This window comes from Rhipicephalus sanguineus, chromosome 11 (assembly GCF_013339695.2).
Source record: "Rhipicephalus sanguineus isolate Rsan-2018 chromosome 11, BIME_Rsan_1.4, whole genome shotgun sequence".
Lineage (NCBI taxonomy): Eukaryota > Metazoa > Arthropoda > Arachnida > Ixodida > Ixodidae > Rhipicephalus > Rhipicephalus sanguineus.
The window spans coordinates 45,818,997-45,828,287 of NC_051186.1; the positions used below are offsets into that span (position 1 = coordinate 45,818,997).

General features: G+C 47.0%; 1 protein-coding gene across 2 annotated transcripts in view; it reads left to right on the forward strand.

Annotated features, from left to right (window-relative positions):
* Positions 1-1,181: 1,181 nt before the first annotated feature.
* Positions 1,182-9,291, forward strand: part of LOC119375492 (spectrin beta chain, non-erythrocytic 2) — a 220,566-nt gene continuing 212,456 nt past the window's right edge. The window contains exon 1 of one of the 2 annotated variants that reach the window (XM_049411038.1): positions 1,182-1,700. The gene's annotated coding sequence lies outside the window, so the exon portion shown is untranslated. The remainder of the gene's footprint in view (positions 1,701-9,291) is intronic. The other variant, XM_049411039.1, reaches the window with a different exon arrangement.

Sequence of the window (9,291 nt, forward strand, 5' to 3'; positions counted from 1 at the left end):
TTTTTTTTCACTGGTTCATAAGAAATGGCGTTGCGTTATTTCTTGTCATGAAGTAAGGGCAAACTAGGAGGCAGCGTCACGTGATTCGGCTAGCCTCGACAAGCCAAGCTCCTACGATGCCGCCCCTCTCGACCAGCGCGTGGTGCCTCCTGGGTAGGATCAGGCCCCCGAAGTGCCCGCAGCAGACTCAACCAAAGCGATCCGACCAATAGTAGCGCTTGACTATCACGTGACTAGGGCCTGTTTCTCCTTTGCTTTTTTTTAATTATTAGGCTTCATGATTGTCATGTGACGCTCCCTCCTAGATTTTACCTTCCTCCATGCTCGATGCAATCCACCATCTGTACAGGCAAGAACAAGCTGAAAACTGCGTTGATAGTCGCCTTTTCTACGCATGCGCGAGGGAAAGAAAAATGAGTCTATCAACAATGGCGTAGATAGGGGGGGGGGGGGATATTCACCTCCCCCCCACCGAAATCTTTCAATTTTGCATATGTATATACAGACTCACACACAGGCACGTAGCCAGGATTTTTTTCGGGGGGGGGGGGGGCCCAAAGCCTAAATGTTCGAAAGAAAGTCTTTCCACGGCAAAAAGAAAAAAAAGTTGCCCAGGCATATAGAAGGCTGGACGAATTTCGGGGGGGGGGGGGGGGGCCCGGGCCCCCCGGGCCCCCCCCTTGCCTACGTGCCTGCTCACACATACAAACGCAAGCCCGAACATACATTAAGTACATGGTTGAACCCCCCGAAAAAAAATTCTGTCTACGCTACTGTCTATCAACGAAGTCATTTTCTAGTTTCGTTCGTAAATTGCTTCCTTCTTTGCACACCCGTACCTTTTCTAAAAGCACGGAATCATCAAGATGACACCATCACGGTTACTACATCGAAATAAACCGAAATATCGGCCCCCACCGGAAGGCAAGCGCATGCCAAATTTCAAAACGCGCGCCTCTGTAACGTTTGTGTAATGTGGCGCCACCTATGAAAGCAATAACAAGGCTTACGAAACGAGTTTACATATTTTCTGGCAGGTGTCGCGAATATCGGCGCTCGCTCCGGCTGTCGAGAGAGCGAGAGAGAAATAAAAAAGAATTACGCGACAAACTGAAACAAAAACTGAAAGACACCTGTAGGCTAGAGCGCGTTTGTAGCGGGCAACACGAAACACGACTTGGTGGAGCAGCGCGAAAGAAGCCAAGCTTTTTTTCCGCGAACAAAACAGGCTCCGGCGCCGGCATTTCGTGCACGTCTCTTGCATCGCGGTTGGTGTCGATAGCGGCGGCCCGGTGTGCTCCGTTTTTTATTTATATTTTTTTTCGTCGAGTGCGTCCGAAGGGGCCTGCGGTGAGCTGCCTACTCTACGACTCGGCTCCCTTTAGCAGCGACGACAGGATTTGCAAGCAGCGGCGGCATTTCGTGGTGCTACACAGTTTTACAGCGCAAACGACAACACCTGCAGGAGAGAAAAGTGCCAAGCAAAACATCTCTCCTTTGGATACGAATGACACGCTGTCAACGTTGTTGGTGCAAACATCGGTGTGGAGTTGTGCTGCACGCTGGTGTCTCTAGCGCGCCGGCGGCATTCGGCGTACTTGCAACACCGGCCGACGCGTCGTCGTACACACCGCTTCGCTAACGCCTAGCGGCGGGCTCCTGCTAAGCCTAAACGGCTCCACTCTGACCGTCGTCGCCCGGTAAGTTTTTGCCAAGTTTTCACGATTGCACGCGCTCGAATCGTTGACACGTGTACGTATACAGCTGTGCGTTGTGACGGTTGTTGCATCGGCATTTCGATGCCTGTGCGACGATATTATCACGCGAGCGCCGCGTTGTTGTGTTGTGACGTTCGGCGATGGGGGACGGGCACTCCGGCGCCTCATTTTTGACAAGTGGACCATCTTGACTTTCCTTTTTTTTTTTCTCGAACGCATCTCGAGCGAAACGTACTCAGCAGAAAGTCAACTCCTCGGGGATTCAGGTATCGTGTTCACTTACGTTTGTACCGAAAAGAACTGCGCGAGAGACGCGACCCGACGAAATCTGCGGTGATCTCGATGTGAGCCGAAACGTCCTTGGCGGCGTCTGGGTCGGTCGCCCCGACGGAGGCGTCTTAGAAAAACCGTTCGCCTCAGCGCACCTCTGTTCTGACTGATAACGATCTTTCGAATTTCATTTCGCCCTCCACTTTCGCCCCCTTCTAAATGTGGTTTCAAAAAGTGGCGAGGTGTGGCGAGGTTATTGTGTTTCCAGTGAAGGAATTTCGCAGTGTGGCGGCATCCGTGATCTGGCGTGATCCAGAGCAGTCGATCGATGCCATCGGGAGGAAGCTAAGCATTGCGTCCGTTGCGCAAGTTTTCACTCTGATCCAACAGTGCCTTGACGTAATAATGTCGGTCGGCTAGAACTACGGCATTCCAGAATTCGGTCGACTAGCTGCCGATTCTTTTTCAGTTCCTCTTTATTTCTTTTTACCCTCGCTCGATTGCCGCTACTACGTGCGTGCTACGATCACGAAAAGCCGAAGTTTTTAAACCGCTACGCGACGCCTTGTAGCTACGTTTTTCCCCTCCTCATGCCGCTATGAAGGAAAACGACTGAAGAAGAAATCGTCTTTTTTTTTTTACCTCTTTTTCCACGACCGGCGGTCATTCTCACCAGCCATGCCTCTTCTTTCCTTTTCTGTTTTATTACAGGAAAAAAAAAAAGTACCGTTCGCTCCTCTGTGCATTGTTCGTAATGTCATTAGAGAGACATCCTTGACAAGGCAAACCACTTTTCCTTTTTTTTTTTGTCGAGATGTCAACGGGTGTTATGCGTGGTAGGTGTACCAGCTAACGCTGCATTGTTTCGTTCTTGTCATAATCAACTGTGAGGCAGTTTTTCAAGAAACTGTCTCGAAACGGCGCCTCAGGTGATGATGTTCAGGGACACGCCCATCCGTGCTGAGCAGTGCAGTCAACTTACTGGGAATGTCGGAGCACTATGGCATCCAATAGTAATGGGGGTTCATGTGATGAATAACCCTTCAGTTTCACGTGAACAGTCATAAAAAAAAAAAAAACATCTAAGGACAGCTGTTTGCGTGTCGCATGAACTTGGAGAAAACTCTGGACGTCATCGTCTACCATACGGTGCTTGTAAACATTTTTTTTTCTCTATGTTTGCTTGCACCATTTTGCGCCAAACTTCTGGTTTTGTGAGCTGTCGTCTGCTCGACGGCGTCTGTTATTTCACCAAGATGGATTGAACACTCCAATTAAAAGTGACAGATTTTGAGTGTTTGTGCGTTCGGCTGAAGGTGCAACATGCTAAATCAGTCGGGCACGTGACAGATGCTGGTGCTATTTTATTTAACTGGTAGGTTTCATAGCTACATCTCGTCATCAGTGCATGCATGTAATATTGCCTTATGCGCCAACTCTACTGGACGATTACATTCCAGCTCCAAATCAAGCAAGAGGCGTCAGCCGCGTATACCGCATGCTAACTTTCGTAGTTGGGATGAATTTGTCTCATTACATGACCTTATTATAGCCGCAATGAGCTCATTAATGCTGTTTTAAATAACATCGCTCTAATTGGGTAGTACAAAGAAACGTTAGCAGTGACGTATGTTTCCCACTTGCGAATTTTTCGTAGTGAAAGGCGTAATTAACGTGTAGCTAATTAAAATACCGCTTCTTTTAGCACTCATACGCGGACTAAATAACTGTGATAAGTCGCGTAGTCGGAATGCTTTCTGTAAGCCATTAGGTGCAGTGAACTCTTCAATGCCAGTTTTATATGGATACCGCTCTAATTAGCCGAATAAATCACTCCGTACGTTAGCCGTGACGTATAGGTTTGCCGCGATCTTTTGCGGAATTCGTAACATAACGCGATTGACATGCAGAGAAGTAAAATACCATTTTAAAAAATTCGCATATATGCAAGTGAAGTACGTCCCTCCACTGTCATGGCGTTCCAGGTCTTAAAGCGTCAATTATTACTGACATACTAGCGATGTGTTACTGTCAGCCGGCCCTGGCTTTAAACTACCGCTTAATTAGTAGTCCCGGCTTTACCGCTGGACCCCTAGTTACGTATTCAAACCAAACTATCGTCCGCCGCGGTGGTACAGTGGTTACGGTGCTCCTCCGGAGGTCGCGGGTACGATACCGGCCGCGGTGTTCGCATTTCGAAGGAGGGTGAAATGCTAGCTAGAGGCCCGTGTACTGTGCTATGTCAATGCGCGTTAAAAAATACCAGGTGGTCGAAATTTCCGGTGCCCTCCCTCCACTACGGCGTGCTTCGTAATTATATCGTGGTTATGGCTCGTAAAACCCCATATATTATTATTACTACTTACGCATTCAAACCGACTTGATCTAGACAGCGACGGCGATTGTTAATAAGCTTGACGACCCCGCTAGCGTCGGCGGTTCAAATTCTACTATTCACTTTTCCTCGTAACCTCGTGTCTACTAATGAAAAAAAAATTGCAAAAGAAAATTACAGAAACCCGGGGAAGTAAGTCTATCTTTAATTCGTGGTCCAGTCACGCGAAGCAAGTTGCGTGCTTTTTTTTTTTTTTTTTTCTCTCACCAGTATAGCGGAGTCCTTTAACGTGAAATACATTTGCAGCTGGCATTTCCGCCACAGTCTCGTCTCTACGTGTTTTATGGAATCTCTTCTTTCTTTTCTTTATTTCGACGATTTCCTGCAATTATAATCTTCCGAAGCACTTTGTCACTGTCGAATCGAGTAGAAAAAAAGACGATGTATTAGCTTTTGCTGCGCCTTTAATTTTTCTTTATGTTCGTTGATTTTACGTGTTTTTTGCCGCTGCTTGTTCACTGCCGAACCATCTGTGCATCGATGCAGGGTCATTTCCCGTTTCTTTCTTTCTTTCTTTCTTTCTTTCTTTCTTTCTTTCTTTCTTTCTTTCTTTCTTTCTTTCTTTCTTTCTTTCTTTCTTTCTTTCTTTCTTTCTTTCTTTCTTTCTTTCTTTCTTTCGTTCGTTCGTTCGTTCGTTTAAGCGTTCGTTCTCTGAAACGTTGTCGAGGGCATTGGCTGGTCGGGCTTTTTTGAACGATAGAAGACATGATCGTTGTCGGCAACGCGATTCAGCAAAATGCTGCGGCGAGAGACAGCTATGCTTTACAATTTTACAATCGTAGCGTCGCAGCTTGGGGACCTCGGTCTCTTTTCTACACAGCAGCTGAAAGTATCTGGTTTTTGTTTGTTTTTATTGCTTTTTCTTCGTTTTGATCGCTAGGAAAATGTGGTGGGGTTTGTTCGTGCGTTTGACACTTACGCAGGTCGCTGAACCGTCTGCGTCGTTTCATTGTTATTGTGTTTTTGTTTTGTTTTCGTAGCTTCATTATTATCATGCTTTGTTTTGTTTTAGTACGCTAGAGCGAAACTCTTTTCGGTGGGGCTTAAATGGAATTTATACAGGAAGTCTGCTTGTGCGGGAGTCGTCGTCTGCTTCTTTTTTTTTTAATTTTTCGTCTGGATCTCGTTCCAGAAGTCGCCGAAAACTGAACGTGACACGTTAGACACCGCTTCGGATTCATTTATTTCTTTTACGAAAGACGTATGCGGAATAAATATGTGGTCTTTATTTAATCTTGGTCTCTAAGCGGCAGTCCCCACCCCCACCCCGATTATCAGCTACAAATCTCAAAGGCTATGCTTTTGTATGCACCAAACGCCGGATTCAATTTTGGAAACCGCAAACACATCATGGCCGCCATGGTTATACCCATAGAGTTTCTTAATAATTCACTAGAGGGAACTCTGGCGCTAGTGTCTATGGGAGCTGCAACGCATAGCGCTTCAGCCAGCATGGGAATTAATGGGAATGATTGGTAGTACATGGATTTGTCTAAGCTTCGTTCTTTCGGCTCCGTGTGGCTCCGATCAATACATTGACTGAGAAGAAAAAGATGGCTTTTGCCTTCGTGTTGTTTTAGTCGAATGCATAAGAAACTCTGTGCGTTTTTTATTATTGTTACTACTACTACTACTACTACTACTACTACTACTACTACTACTACTACTACTACTACTACTACTACTACTACTACTACTCTTACCAGAAAGTGAGTGCATATCTCTTGCCTCGCTTCTTGCAACAGGCCAGAGTGTATGGCTTCGAGTGGATTCCATTCCCACGGGTGGGATCGACGAAGGCGCGCGCGCGCGTTCATTGCTCGCGCTGTACTATGCGTATCTATATATTTTGATGACCTCGACATTCCAGCGCACTGTCGACGCCGCCAGGCACGTCCTTCTCGACGTGTGCCGTATTTTCTCCAATTCAACTGGGGAAAGTCCGGCTTTTCCTTTAACTGTATTACGATATTGCTACGTAACAGTGGCAGTTTTGAAACTCTTGACCGAAGACACTCTTATATAAGAATTGTTTGGGTTTTACGTCCTAAAACCGCGATATGGTTGAGGGACGCTGTAATGGAAAGCTCCGGAATTTTTTGGCCATCTGGTGTTTCTTTAACGTGCACCTAAATCTAAGTACACGGGCCTCTAGCATTTCGCCTTCATCGAAATGCGGCCGCCGCGACCGCTATTCGATCCCGCGACCTTCGGGTCAGCAGTCGAGCGCCATAACCACCGTGGCGAGTGACCGAATACACTTCGGTTATGATTAAAGGGGTACCGACACCAATTTTCGAAGCTGAATTTACTACGTCGTATAAATTTCCTGTATACAGAGACAGCTCTGAGCAAGCGTGAAGCTCAGTAAATGCTGATATTTTATTTTGATATTAAAGTCAATTTCTCATGGCGCTCCTACTGACATCGACACTAGCGTGACGTCAAGCTGCAGTGTCTATTTCTGGTGACTTCACGCATCCGGTGACTTCACGCATCTGGTGACTTCACGCATCAGTATGACTAGTTGTGATGACGTCAGGTACCAAAGTATACCAAATGACCGCTTGCGGGTCACCGAAAACATTGAAAATGGCCGCTTGTGCATTATACCAACGGAGCCACGCAGCACAGCCGCCGTGGAAATGTCACTATATCTTGCGCGAGCACGTGACGAGAAACCCATATATCGTGTCGTGACGTCAGGGTGCAGGAAAGTTGGTACAGCGTGTACCAATTTTTCGGAACTTCGGACAGCGGCGATTTTCAGAGACGATTTGAGCGCCGAAGGATCGACGTTTGCCTTGGATTCCTGTTCTCAAAGGCAGTGATGTACACTCCTAAAACAGAAGTACTGGTATTTACCAACCTTGAGGTAGTAAATGCTTGCTACAATATTCACTACCTATGCAGATACTCCGGGTAGTAAGTGGCGAGTTAGTAACTTTACCAGTAGCGTAACTAGATTTTTTTTGGAGGGGGAGGAGGGGAGAAGTGTTCGACCATATTTTATGTATTTGTGCGTATGCTTGTATGTGTGCGTGCATATATACACTGTAAGGAAGCAAGAGCGGCGCTCGGGCACTGGCGCGAGCAAGGCTATAGCGGGAAGAAGAGGAGAACGAAGTCGGAGAATAAGAATAGCCGGCCCAGGAACGGGCGTTATCTCTTTTCTCTTCTTTACAACACATACAAAATGGAAAATTTTCGGGGGAGTTGCCCCCCCCCCCCCCGCTCCTTCCGCCCTGGCTACGGCAGTGAACTTTGCTATCGCGACACTTACTACTTACCGTTACTACATGCAGGGAAGTAGGTATACAAAGCTAGTAACATTGCTACCATTACAGACGCTACGTTGTTAGTACGGTTGCTAACATTAGCGAACTGCAGTTAGCCAACAATATTTCCACACCTATTTGGTTTACGTGTGCCATCGACATTTTCATATGAAATCGTATGTGGTACAACACACGCACGCACGCACGCACACACACACAGACAGAGAGAGAGAGAAACTCACTCACTCACTCACTCACTCACTCACTCACTCACTCACTCACTCACTCACTCACTCACTCACTCACTCACTCACTCACTCACTCACTCACTCACTCACTCACTCACTCACTCACTCATCCGTTCTGTAATTCTTCCTCAACTTAATTATATCCGGCCCGACCATTTATCTGGACCCTTCCACTCTGGAGGGGTGCTGCGTAGTATGTGTCTCTGCCGCGTGTACGGTGTGTCCAGAAATCGCCGCTCATATTTCTTTCCCTAAGCGGGCCGCGTACACCTGTTTCTTTTCTCGCACTGCTTGCAGCGGCGGCAGCAGCCTGTTCGAGTTAATGCACCCTTCTTTATTACGTCGTTTTTCTTTTCTATATTTTTCTTTCTATAATCTCTCGCTCTGGACGCCCGCTGTAGTACATTTCCTGCTTCGCATCCTTAATATAATCTCGCCATGGAAAGCGTTGCGGTGGGAGAGGAGGTTTTGCTACGAAGTAGAGGAGGGAAAGGGGAAATGAAGCTTATATAGAGTCGTGTACGACGTTGCAAGCGGTCCGGTTCTCTTTTTGGGCTGTTCGTGAGTGCGCGCGCGTGCGTGTGTAGGATGTACGCGTTTTTTCTTTTAATTTTTGTTCTGTAGTGATCTTGGATTCTCGCCGTGAGAACGGTGAATGCATGCCGGCAGTCGCCCCTGAGGTGCTGCTCAGCACAGTTTAAAAAGATATACACGTGCGTTCTTATTCGGATGGTTCCTGACTGTAACCATGGAACTCTGCCCGTAAGCACGCGCACAGACACGCAAATTTTTTGAGCATTTAGTTTGCGTGTTTATCCGCGTGCCTCATTACACATTCTTACGGGAAACACCAACATGTGGTTCTTCTTATTTAGATTCTGTGTTCTTATTGGGATTGTTCTGGACTGTATAGTAAGCATGGAACTCTGCCCACAAACACACACACACATAGAGGCAAATTTCTGAGCGCCTAGTTTTGTGTGTTATCTGTCTGCTTTTGTTGCACAAGGAATCCTGCGGGAAAAAGCAGAGTGTGGCCCTTTTGATTTAGATGCTGCGTTCTTATTGGGATTGTTCTGGACGGTAAGGCGTGGACACCTGCCTGCGTCCTGAAGCCGACGCTCCTTGCGTATAATGTGGGGGTTTTATTCCGAAGGCAGTTCGCGCAGCGTGAGATTCGAGGAGACGGCCTGTGAAACGATGCGCTCATTAGTGTACGCGCCTTTATACCTGCGTTCTTATTAGGATCGTTCTGGATTGTATATGTAGTGTAGGTACCTTCTTCCATACTGCTCTCCTAGCGAGGGGGTGGTTTGAGTTTTGTACGTTTGTTTTCCCACATTCAATAGGCGCCTCGGCGCGAAAAATCGTGGCAGCCGTGC